This window comes from Schistocerca gregaria, chromosome 11 (genome assembly GCF_023897955.1).
Source record: "Schistocerca gregaria isolate iqSchGreg1 chromosome 11, iqSchGreg1.2, whole genome shotgun sequence".
Classification (NCBI taxonomy): Eukaryota; Metazoa; Arthropoda; class Insecta; order Orthoptera; family Acrididae; genus Schistocerca; species Schistocerca gregaria.
The window spans coordinates 21,260,846-21,274,328 of NC_064930.1; positions in this window are offsets into that span (position 1 = coordinate 21,260,846).

Below are 13,483 nucleotides of genomic sequence, written 5' to 3' on the forward strand. Positions count from 1 at the left end.
GTTACCCTGGCCACACATCGCGGCTGCTTCCCTCACGAATGGATCACAGGTGTGTGGGGGGGGGGGGGGTGGCCATGGAGGAAGCGGTAGGGAAATGTGATGCTATTTCCACAAATAATCCTGGCCACACATCATGGCTGCTTGCATCACGAATGGATCACAGATGTGTGGAGGGGATAGCCGTGGGGGAAGTGGCGGGGAAATGTGATGCTGTTTCCACAAGTTACTCTGGCCACACATCGTGGCTGCTTCCCTCACGAATGGATCACAGGTGTGTGGAGGGGATGGCCGTGGGGAAAGGGGAGGGGAAATGTAATGCTGTTTCCAGAAGTTACTCTGGCCACACATCGTGGCTGCTACCCTCACGAATGGATCACAGATGCGTGGAGGGGACGGCCATGGGGGAAGGGGCGTAGAAATGTGATGCTGTATCCACAAGCTACTCTGTCCACACATCGTGGCTGCTTCCCTCACGAATGGATCACAGGTGCATGGAGGGGACGGCTGTGGGGGAAGGGGCGTAGAATTGTGATGCTGTATCGACAAGCTACTCTGTCCACACATCGTGGCTGCTTCCCTCATGAATGGATCACAGGTGTGTGGAGGGGAAGGCCGTGGAGGAAGCAGTAGGGAAATGTGATGCTGTATCCACAAATAATCCTATGAAAACATCGTGGCTGCTTCCCTCACGAATGGATCACAGATGTGTGGAGGGGATGGCCGTAGGGGAAGGGGCGGGGAAATGAGATGCAGTTTCCACAAGTAACCCTGGGAACACATCGTGGCTGCTTCCCTCACAAATGGATCACAGATGTGTGGAGGGGGTGGCCGTGGGGGAAGAGGCGGTGAAATGTGATGCTGTATCCACAAATTACTCTGGCCACACATCGTGGTTGCTTCCCTCACAAATGGATCACAGGTGTGTGGAGGAGATGGCCATGGAGGAAGCAGTAGGGAAATGTGATGCTGTTTCCACAAGTAAACCTGGACTCTTGCATAACGAATGGATCACAGATGTGTGGAGGGGATGGCCATGGGGGAAGGGGCGGGGAAATGTGATGCTGTTTCCACAAGTAACCCTGGCCACACGTCGTGGCTGATTGCATCACGAATGGATCACAGATGTGTGGAGGGGACGGCCATGGGGGAATGGGCGGGGAAATGTGATGCTGTATCCACAAGTTACTCTGGCCAGACAACGTGGCTGCTTCCCTCACGAATGGATCACAGGTGTGTGGAGGGGATGGCAATGGAGGAAGCGGTAGGGAAATGTGATGCTGTTTCCACAAGTAATCCTGGCCACACATCATGGCTGCTTGCATCACGAATGGATCAAAGATGTGTGGAGCGGATGGCCGTGGGGGAAGGGACGGGGAAATATGATGCTGTTTCCACAACTTACTCTGGAACACATCATGGCTGCTTCCCTCACGAATGGATCACAGGTGTGTGGAGGGGATGGCCATGGGGGAAGGGGCGGGGAAATGTGATGCTGTATCCACAAGTTACTCTGGCCACACATCGTGGCTGCTTCCCTCACGAATGGATCACAGATGTGTGGAGGGGATGGCCGTGGGGGAAGGGGCGGGAAAAAGTGATGCTGTATCCACAATTTACTCTGGCCACACATCATGGCTGCTTCCCTCACGAATGGATCACAGGTGTGTGGAGGAGATGGCCATAGAGGAAGCAGTAGGGAAATGTGATTCTGTTTCCACAAGTAATCCTGGGAACTCATCGTGGCTGCTTCCCTCACGAATGGATCACAGATGTGTGGACAGGATGGCCGTGGGGGAAGGGGCGGGGAAATGTGATGCTGTTTCCACAAGTAAGCCTGTGAACAAATCGTGGCTCCTTCCCTCACGAATGGATCACAGATGTGTGGAGGGGATGGCTGTGGGGTAAGGGGCAGGGAAATTTGATGCTGTTTCCACAAGTTACTCTGCCCGCACATCATGGCTGCTTCCCTCTCGAATGGATCACAGATGTGTGGAGGGGATGGCCGTGAGGGGAAGGGGCGGGAAAATGTGATGCTGTATCCACAAGTTACTCTGGCCACTCATCGTGGCTGCTTCCCTCACAAATGGATCACAGGTGTGTGAAGGGGATGGCCAATGGAGGAAGCGGTAGGGAAATGTGATGCTGTTTCCACAAGTAATCCTGGCCACACATCATGGCTGCTTGCAACACGAGTGGATCACAGATGTGTGGAGGGGATGGCAGTGGGGAAAGGGGCGGGGAAATGTGATGCTGTATCCACAAGTTACTCTGGCCACACATCGCGGCTGCTTCCCTCACGAATGGATCACAGGTGTGTGGAGGGGGTGGCCATGGAGGAAGCGGTAGGGAAATGTGATGCTGTTTCCACAAGTAATCCTGGCCACACATTATGGCTGCTTGCATCACGAATGGATCACAGATGTGTGGAGGGGATGGCCGTGGGGGAAGGGGTGGGGAAATGTGATGCTGTTTCCACAAGTTACTCTGTCCACACATCGTGTCTGCTTCCCTCACGAATGGATCACAGGTTTGTGGAGGGGATGGCCGTGGGGGAAGGGGGGGGAAATGTGATGCTGTTTCCAGAAGTTGCTCTGGCCACACATCGTGGCTGCTTCCCTCTCGAATGGATCACAGATGCGTGGAGGGGACGGCCGTGCGGGAAGGGGCGTACAAATGTGATGCTGTATCCACAAGCTACTCTGTCCACACATCGTGGCTGCTTCCCTCACGAATGGATCACAGGTGCGTGGAGGGGACAGCTGTGGGGGAAGGGGCGTAGAAATTTGATGCTGTATTGACAAGCTACTCTGTCCACACATCGTGGCAGCTTCCCTCACGAATGGATCACAGGTGTGTGGAGGGGAAGGCCATGGAGGAATCAGTAGGGAAATGTGATGCTGTTTCCACAAGTAATCCTAGGAAAACATCGTGGCTGCTTCCCTCACGAATGGATCACAGATGTGTGGAGGGGATGGCCGTGGGGAAAGGGGCGGAGAAATGTGATGCTGCATCCACAAAATACTCTGGCCACACATTGTGGTTGCTTCCCTCACAAATGGATCACAGGTGTGTGGAGGGGATGGCCATGGGGGAAGCAGTAGGGAAATGTCATGCTGTTTCCACAAGTAATCCTAGACACTTGCATAACGAGTGGATCACAGATGTGTGGAGGGGATGGCCGTGGGGGAAGGGGTGGGGGAATGTGATGCTGTTTCCACAAGTAACCCTGGCCACACATCGTGGCTGCTTGCATCACAAATGGATCACAGATGTGTGGAGGGGATGGCCGTGTGGGAATGGGGGGCGAAATGTGATGCTGTATCCACAAGTTACTCTGGCCAGACAACGTGGCTGCTTCCCTGTCGAATGGATCAAAGGTGTGTGGAGGGGATGGCCATGGAGGAAGGGGCGGGGAAATGTGATGCTGTATACACAAGTAATCCTGGCCACACATCATGGCTGCTTGCATCACGAATGGATCACAGATGTGTGGAGGCGATGGCCGTGGGAAATGGGGAAATATGATGCTGTTTCCACAACTTACTCTGGAACACATCATGCCTGCTTCCCTCTCGAATGGATCACAGGTGTGTGGAGGGGATGGCCGTGGGGGAAGGGGCGGGGAAATGTGATGCTGTATCCACAAGTTACTCTGGCCACACATCGTGGCTGCTTCCCTCACGAATGGATCACAGGTGTGTGGAGGAGATGGCCATGGAGGAAGCAGTAGGGAAATGTGATGCTGTTTCCACAAGTAATCCTGGGAACAAATCGTGGCTCCTTCCCTCACGAATGGATCACAGAAGTGTGGAGGGGATGGCCGTGGGGGAAGGGGTGGGGAAATATGATGGTTTTCCACAAGTTACTCTGGCCACACATCATGGCTGCTTCCCTCTCGAATGGATGACAGATGTGTGGAAGGGATGGCCGTGAGTGGAAGGGGCGGGGAAATGTGATGCTGTATCCACAAGTTACTCTGGCCACTCATCGTGGCTACTTCCCTCACAAATGAATCACAGGTATGTGAAGGGGATGGCCAATGGAGGAAGCGGTAGAGAAATGTGATGCTGTTTCCAAAAGTAATCCTGGCCACACATCATTTCTGCTTGCATCACGAATGGATCACAGATGTGTGGAGGGGATGGCCGTGGGGAAAGGGGGGGGAAATGTGATGCTGTTTCCAGAAGTTACTCTGGCCACACATCGTGGATGCTACCCTCACGAATGGGTCACAGATGCGTGGAGGGGACGGCCGTAGGGGAAGGGGCGTAGAAATGTGATGCTGTATCCACAAGCTACTCTGTCCACACATCGTGGCTGCTTCCCTCACGAATGGATCACAGGTGCGTGGAGGGGACGGCAGTGTGGGAAGGGGCGTAGAATTGTGATGCTGTATTGACAACCTACTCTGTCCACACATCGTGGCAGCTTCCCTCACGAATGGATCACAGGTGTGTGGAGGGGAAGGCCATGGAGGAAGCAGTAGGGAAATGTGATGCTGTTTCCACAAGTAATCCTAGGAAAACATCGTGGCTGCTTCCCTCACGAATGGATTACAGATGTGTGGAGGGGATGGCCGTGGGGGAAGGGGCGGGGAAATGTGATGCTGTTTCCACAAGTAACCCTGGGAACACATCGTGGCTGCTTCCCTCACAAATGGATCACAGATGTGTGGAGGGGATGGCCGTGGGGGAAGGGGCGGCGAAATGTGATGCTATTTGCACAAGTAACCCTGGGAACACATCGTGGCTGCTTCCTCACGAATGGATCACAGATGTGTGGAGGGGATGGCCGTGGGGGAAGGGGCGGTGAAATGTGATGCTGTATACACAAGTTACTCTTTCCACACATCGTGGCTGCTTCCCTAACGAATGGATCACAGATGTGTGGACGGGATGGCCGTGGGGGAAGGGGCAGGGAAATGTGATGCTGTTTCCACAAGTTACTCTGGCCACACATCATGGATGCTTCCCTCTCGAATGGATCACAGGTGTGTGGAGGGGATGGCCGTGAGGGGAAGGGGCGGGGATGATGCTGTATCCACAAGTTACTCTTACCACTCATCGTGGCTGCTTCCCTCACAAATGGATCACAGGTGTGTGAAGGGGATGGCCAATGGAGGAAGCGGTAGGGTAATGTGATGCTGTTTCCAAAAGTAATCCTGGCCACACAAGATGGCTGCTTGCATCACGAATGGATCACAGATGTGTGGAGGGGATGGCCGTGGGGGAAGTGGTGGGGAAATGCGATGCTGTTTCCACAAGTTACTCTGGCCACAAATCGTGGCTGCTTCCCTCATGAATGGATCACAGGTGTGTGGAGGGAATGGCCGTGGGGGAAGGGGGGGGAAATGTGATGCTGTTCCAGAAGTTACTCTGGCCACACATCGTGGCTGCTTCCCTCACGAATGGATCACAGGTGTGTGGAGGGGAAGGCCATGGAGGAAGCAGTAGGGAAATGTGATGCTGTTTCCACAAGTAATCCTAGGAAAACATCGTGGCTGCTTCCCTCACGAATGGATCACAGATGTGTGGCGGGGATGGCCGTGGGGGAAGGGGCGGGGAAATGTGATGCTGTTTCCACAGGTAACCCTGGGATCACATCGTGGCTGCTTCACTCACAAATGGATCACAGATGTGTGGAGGGGATGGCCGTGGGGTAAGGGGCGGGGAAATGTGATGCTATTTGCACAAATAACCCTGGGAACACATCGTGGCTGCTTCCTCACGAATGGATTACAGATGTGTGGAGGGGATGGCCGTGGGGGAAGTGGCGGAGAAATGTGATGCTCTATCCACAAATTATTCTGGCCACACATCGTGGTTGCTTCCCTCACAAATGGATCACAGGTGTGTGGAGGGGATGGCCATGGAGGAAGCAGTAGGGAAATGTGATGCTGTTTCCACAAGTTACTCTGGCCACTCATCGTGGCTGCTTCCCTCGCAAATGGATCACAGGTGTGTGAAGGGGATGGCCAATGGAGGAAGCGGTAGGGAAATGTGATGCTGTTTCCAAAAGTAATCCTGGCCACACAACATGGCTGCTTGCATCACGAATGGATCAAAGATGTGTAGAGGGGATGGTCATGGGGTTAGGGGCGGGGAAATGTGATGCTGTTTCCACAAGTAACCCTGGCCACACATCTTGGCTGCTTGCATCATGAGTGGATCACAGATGTGTGGAGGGGATGGCCGTGGGGGAAGGGACGGGGAAAAGTGATGCTGTATCCACAAGTTACCCTGGCCACACATCGCGGCTGCTTCCCTCATGAATGGATCACAGGTGTGTGGAGGGGGTAGCCATGGAGGAAGCGGTAGGGAAATGTGATGCTGTTTCCACAAGTAATCCTGGCCACACATCATGGCTGCTTGCATCACGAATGGATCACAGATGTGTGGAGGGGATAGCCGTAGGGGAAGGGGCGGGGAAATGTGATGCTGTTTCCACAAGTTACTCTGGCCACACATCGTGGCTGCTACCCTCACGAATGGATCACAGATGCGTGGAGGGGACGGCCATGGGGGAAGGGGCGTAGAAATGTGATGCTGTATCCACAAGCTACTCTGTCCACACATCGTGGCTGCTTCCCTCACGAATGGATCACAGGTGCATGGGGGGGAAGGCTGTGGGGGAAGGGGCGTAGAATTGTGATGCTGTATCGACAAGCTACTCTGTCCACACATCGTGGCTGCTTCCCTCATGAATGGATCACAGATGTGTCGAGGGGAAGGCCATGGAGGAAGCAGTAGGGAAATGTGATGCTGTTTCCACAAGTAATCCTAGGAAAACATCGTGGCTGCTTCCCTCACGAATGGATCACAGATGTGTGGAGGGGATGGCCGTGGGGGAAGGGGCGGGGAAATGTGATGCTGTTTCCACAAGTAACCCTGGGAACACATCGTGGCTGCTTCCCTCGCAAATGGATCACAGATGTGTGGAGGGGGTGGCCGTGGGGGAAGGGGTGGGGAAATGTGATGCTGTATCCACAAACTACTCTGGCCACACATCGTGGTTGCTTCCCTCACAAATGGATCACAGGTGTGTGGAGGGGATGGCCATGGAGGAAGCAGTAGGGAAATGTGATGCTGTTTCCACAAGTAAACCTGGACTCTTGCATAACGAATGGATCACAGATGTGTGGAGGGGATGGCCATGGGGGAATGGGCGGGGAAATGTGATGCTGTATCCACAATTTACTCTGGCCACACATCATGGCTGCTTCCCTCTCGAATGGATCACAGATGTGTGGAGGGGATGGCCATGGAGGAAGTGGTAGAGAAATGTGATGCTGTTTCCACAAGTTACTCTTTCAACACATCGTGGCTGCTTCCCTCTCGAATGGATCACAGATGTGTGGAGGGGATGGCCGTGAGGGGAAGGGGTGGGGAAATGTGATGCTATATCCACAAGTTACTCTGGCCACTCATCGTGGCTGCTTCCCTCACAAATGGATCACAGGTGTGTGAAGGGGATGGCCAATGGAGGAAGCGGTAGGGAAATGTGATGCTGTTTCCAAAAGTAATCCTGGCCACACAACATGGCTGCTTGCATCACGAATGGATCAAAGATGTGTAGAGGGGATGGTCATGGGGTTAGGGGCGGGGAAATGTGATGCTGTTTCCACAAGTAACCCTGGCCACACTTCTTGGCTGCTTGCATCATGAGTGGATCACAGATGTGTGGAGGGCATGGCCGTGGGGGAAGGGACGGGGAAATGTGATGCTGTATCCACAAGTTACCCTGGCCACACATCGCGGCTGCTTCCCTCACGAATGGATCACAGGTGTGTGGGGGGGGGTGGCCATGGAGGAAGCGGTAGGGAAATGTGATGCTGTTTCCACAAATAATCCTGGCCACACATCATGGCTGCTTGCATCACGAATGGATCACAGATGTGTGGAGGGGATAGCCGTGGGGGAAGTGGCGGGGAAATGTGATGCTGTTTCCACAAGTTACTCTGGCCACACATCGTGGCTGCTTCCCTCACGAATGGATCACAGGTGTGTGGAGGGGATGGCCGTGGGGAAAGGGGAGGGGAAATGTGATGCTGTTTCCAGAAGTTACTCTGGCCACACATCGTGGCTGCTACCCTCACGAATGGATCACAGATGCGTGGAGGGGACGGCCATGGGGGAAGGGGCGTAGAAATGTGATGCTGTATCCACAAGCTACTCTGTCCACACATCGTGGCTGCTTCCCTCACGAATGGATCACAGGTGCATGGAGGGGACGGCTGTGGGGGAAGGGGCGTAGAAGTGTGATGCTGTATCGACAAGCTACTCTGTCCACACATCGTGGCTGCTTAGCTCATGAATGGATCACAGGTGTGTGGAGGGGAAGGCCGTGGAGGAAGCAGTAGGGAAATGTGATGCTGTATCCACAAATAATCCTATGAAAACATCGTGGCTGCTTCCCTCACGAATGGATCACAGATGTGTGGAGGGGATGGCCGTGGGGAAGGGGCGGGGAAATGTGATGCTGTTTCCACAAGTAACCCTGGGAACACATCGTGGCTGCTTCCCTCACAAATGGATCACAGATGTGTGGAGGGGGTGGCCGTGGGGGAAGGGGCGGTGAAATGTGATGCTGTATCCACAAATTACTCTGGCCACACATCGTGGTTGCTTCCCTCACAAATCGATCACAGGTGTGTGGAGGAGATGGCCATGGAGGAAGCAGTAGGGAAATGTGATGCTGTTTCCACAAGTAAACCTGGACTCTTGCATAACGAATGGATCACAGATGTGTGGAGGGGATGGCCATGGGGGAAGGGGCGGGGAAATGTGATGCTGTTTCCACAAGTAACCATGGCCACACGTCGTGGCTGATTGCATCACGAATGGATCACAGATGTGTGGAGGGGATGGCCATGGGGGAATGGGCGGGGAAATGTGATGCTGTATCCACAAGTTACTCTGGCCAGACAACGTGGCTGCTTCCCTCACGAATGGATCACAGGTGTGTGGAGGGGATGGCAATGGAGGAAGCGGTAGGGAAATGTGATGCTGTTTCCACAAGTAATCCTGGCCACACATCATGGCTGCTTGCATCACGAATGGATCAAAGATGTGCGGAGCGGATGGCCGTGGGGGAAGGGACGGGGAAATATGATGCTGTTTCCACAACTTACTCTGGAACACATCATGGCTGCTTCCCTCACGAATGGATCACAGGTGTGTGGAGGGGATGGCCATGGGGGAAGGGGCGGGGAAATGTGATGCTGTATCCACAAGTTACTCTGGCCACACATCATGGCTGCTTCCCTCACGAATGGATCACAGGTGTGTGGAGGAGATGGCCATAGAGGAAGCAGTAGGGAAATGTGATTCTGTTTCCACAAGTAATCCTGGGAACACATCGTGGCTGCTTCCCTCACGAATGGATCACAGATGTGTGGACGGGATGGCCGTGGGGGAAGGGGCGGGGAAATGTGATGCTGTTTCCACAAGTAAGCCTGGGAACAAATCGTGGCTCCTTCCCTCACGAATGGATCACAGATGTGTGGACGGGATGGCCGTGGGGGAAGGGGCAGGGAAATGTGATGCTGTTTCCACAAGTTACTCTGGCCACACATCATGGATGCTTCCCTCTCGAATGGATCACAGGTGTGTGGAGGGGATGGCCGTGAGGGGAAGGGGCGGGGAAATGTGATGCTGTATCCACAAGTTACTCTTACCACTCATCGTGGCTGCTTCCCTCACAAATGGATCACAGGTGTGTGAAGGGGATGGCCAATGGAGGAAGCGGTAGGGTAATGTGATGCTGTTTCCAAAAGTAATCCTGGCCACACAAGATGGCTGCTTGCATCACGAATGGATCACAGATGTGTGGAGGGGATGGCCGTGGGGGAAGTGGTGGGGAAATGCGATGCTGTTTCCACAAGTTACTCTGGCCACAAATCGTGGCTGCTTCCCTCATGAATGGATCACAGGTGTGTGGAGGGAATGGCCGTGGGGGAAGGGGGGGGAAATGTGATGCTGTTCCAGAAGTTACTCTGGCCACACATCGTGGCTGCTTCCCTCACGAATGGATCACAGGTGTGTGGAGGGGAAGGAGATGGAGGAAGCAGTAGGGAAATGTGATGCTGTTTCCACAAGTAATCCTAGGAAAACATCGTGGCTGCTTCCCTCACGAATGGATCACAGATGTGTGGCGGGGATGGCCGTGGGGGAAGGGGCGGGGAAATGTGATGCTATTTGCACAAATAACCCTGGGAACACATCGTGGCTGCTTCCTCACGAATGGATTACAGATGTGTGGAGGGGATGGCCGTGGGGGAAGTGGCGGAGAAATGTGATGCTCTATCCACAAATTATTCTGGCCACACATCGTGGTTGCTTCCCTCACAAATGGATCACAGGTGTGTGGAGGGGATGGCCATGGAGGAAGCAGTAGGGAAATGTGATGCTGTTTCCACAAGTTACTCTGGCCACTCATCGTGGCTGCTTCCCTCACAAATGGATCACAGGTGTGTGAAGGGGATGGCCAATGGAGGAAGCGGTAGGGAAATGTGATGCTGTTTCCAAAAGTAATCCTGGCCACACAACATGGCTGCTTGCATCACGAATGGATCAAAGATGTGTAGAGGGGATGGTCATGGGGTTAGGGGCGGGGAAATGTGATGCTGTTTCCACAAGTAACCCTGGCCACACATCTTGGCTGCTTGCATCATGAGTGGATCACAGATGTGTGGAGGGGATGGCCGTGGGGGAAGGGACGGGGAAAAGTGATGCTGTATCCACAAGTTACCCTGGCCACACATCGCGGCTGCTTCCCTCACGAATGGATCACAAATGTGTGGAGGGGGTAGCCATGGAGGAAGCGGTAGGGAAATGTGATGCTGTTTCCACAAGTAATCCTGGCCACACATCATGGCTGCTTGCATCACGAATGGATCACAGATGTGTGGAGGGGATAGCCGTAGGGGAAGGGGCGGGGAAATGTGATGCTGTTTCCACAAGTTACTCTGGCCACACATCGTGGCTGCTACCCTCACGAATGGATCACAGATGCGTGGAGGGGACGGCCATGGGGGAAGGGGCGTAGAAATGTGATGCTGTATCCGCAAGCTACTCTGTCCACACATCGTGGCTGCTTCCCTCACGAATGGATCACAGGTGCATGGAAGGGAAGGCTGTAGGGGGAAGGGGCGTAGAATTGTGATGCTGTATCGACAAGCTACTCTGTCCACACATCGTGGCTGCTTCCCTCATGAATGGATCACAGATGTGTCGAGGGGAAGGCCATGGAGGAAGCAGTAGGGAAATGTGATGCTGTTTCCACAAGTAATCCTAGGAAAACATCGTGGCTGCTTCCCTCACGAATGGATCACAGATGTGTGGAGGGGATGGCCGTGGGGGAAGGGGCGGGGAAATGTGATGCTGTTTCCACAAGTAACCCTGGGAACACATCGTGGCTGCTTCCCTCGCAAATGGATCACAGATGTGTGGAGGGGGTGGCCGTGGGGGAAGGGGCGGGGAAATGTGATGCTGTATCCACAAACTACTCTGGCCACACATCTTGGTTGCTTCCCTCACAAATGGATCACAGGTGTGTGGAGGGGATGGCCATGGAGGAAGCAGTAGGGAAATGTGATGCTGTTTCCACAAGTAAACCTGGACTCTTGCATAACGAATGGATCACAGATGTGTGGAGGGGATGGCCATGGGGGAATGGGCGGGGAAATGTGATGCTGTATCCACAATTTACTCTGGCCACACATCATGGCTGCTTCCCTCTCGAATGGATCACAGATGTGTGGAGGGGATGGCCATGGAGGAAGTGGTAGAGAAATGTGATGCTGTTTCCACAAGTTACTCTTTCAACACATCGTGGCTGCTTCCCTCTCGAATGGATCACAGATGTGTGGAGGGGATGGCCGTGAGGGGAAGGGGTGGGGAAATGTGATGCTGTATCCACAAGTTACTCTGGCCACTCATCGTGGCTGCTTCCCTCACAAATGGATCACAGGTGTGTGAAGGGGATGGCCAATGGAGGAAGCGGTAGGGAAATGTGATGCTGTTTCCAAAAGTAATCCTGGCCACACAACATGGCTGCTTGCATCACGAATGGATCAAAGATGTGTAGAGGGGATGGTCATGGAGTTAGGGGCGGGGAAATGTGATGCTGTTTCCACAAGTAACCCTGGCCACACTTCTTGGCTGCTTGCATCATGAGTGGATCACAGATGTGTGGAGGGCATGGCCGTGGGGGAAGGGACGGGGAAATGTGATGCTGTATCCACAAGTTACCCTGGCCACACATCGCGGCTGCTTCCCTCACGAATGGATCACAGGTGTGTGGGGGGGTGGCCATGGAGGAAGCGGTAGGGAAATGTGATGCTGTTTCCACAAATAATCCTGGCCACACATCATGGCTGCTTGCATCACGAATGGATCACAGATGTGTGGAGGGGATAGCCGTGGGGGAAGTGGCGTGGAAATGTGATGCTGTTTCCACAAGTTACTATGGCCACACATCGTGGCTGCTTCCCTCACGAATGGATCACAGGTGTGTGGAGGGGATGGCCGTGGGGAAAGGGGAGGGGAAATGTGATGCTGTTTCCAGAAGTTACTCTGGCCACACATCGTGGCTGCTACCCTCACGAATGGATCACAGATGCGTAGAGGGGACGGCCATGGGGGAAGGGGCGTAGAAATGTGATGCTGTATCCACAAGCTACTCTGTCCACACATCGTGGCTGCTTCCCTCACGAATGGATCACAGGTGCATGGAGGGGACGGCTGTGGGGGAAGGGGCGTAGAAGTGTGATGCTGTATCGACAAGCTACTCTGTCCACACATCGTGGCTGCTTAGCTCATGAATGGATCACAGGTGTGTGGAGGGGAAGGCCGTGGAGGAAGCAGTAGGGAAATGTGATGCTGTATCCACAAATAATCCTATGAAAACATCGTGGCTGCTTCCCTCACGAATGGATCACAGATGTGTGGAGGGGATGGCCGTGGGGAAGGGGCGGGGAAATGTGATGCTGTTTCCACAAGTAACCCTGGGAACACATCGTGGCTGCTTCCCTCACAAATGGATCACAGATGTGTGGAGGGGGTGGCCGTGGGGGAAGGGGCGGTGAAATGTGATGCTGTATCCACAAATTACTCTGGCCACACATCGTGGTTGCTTCCCTCACAAATGGATCACAGGTGTGTGGAGGAGATGGCCATGGAGGAAGCGGTAGGGAAATGTGATGCTGTTTCCACAAGTAAACCTGGACTCTTGCATAACGAATGGATCACAGATGTGTGGAGGGGATGGCCATGGGGGAAGGGGCGGGGAAATGTGATGCTGTTTCCACAAGTAACCATGGCCACACGTCGTGGCTGATTGCATCACGAATGGATCACAGATGTGTGGAGGGGATGGCCATGGGGGAATGGGCGGGGAAATGTGATGCTGTATCCACAAGTTACTCTGGCCAGACAACGTGGCTGCTTCCCTCACGAATGGATCACAGGTGTGTGGAGGGGAT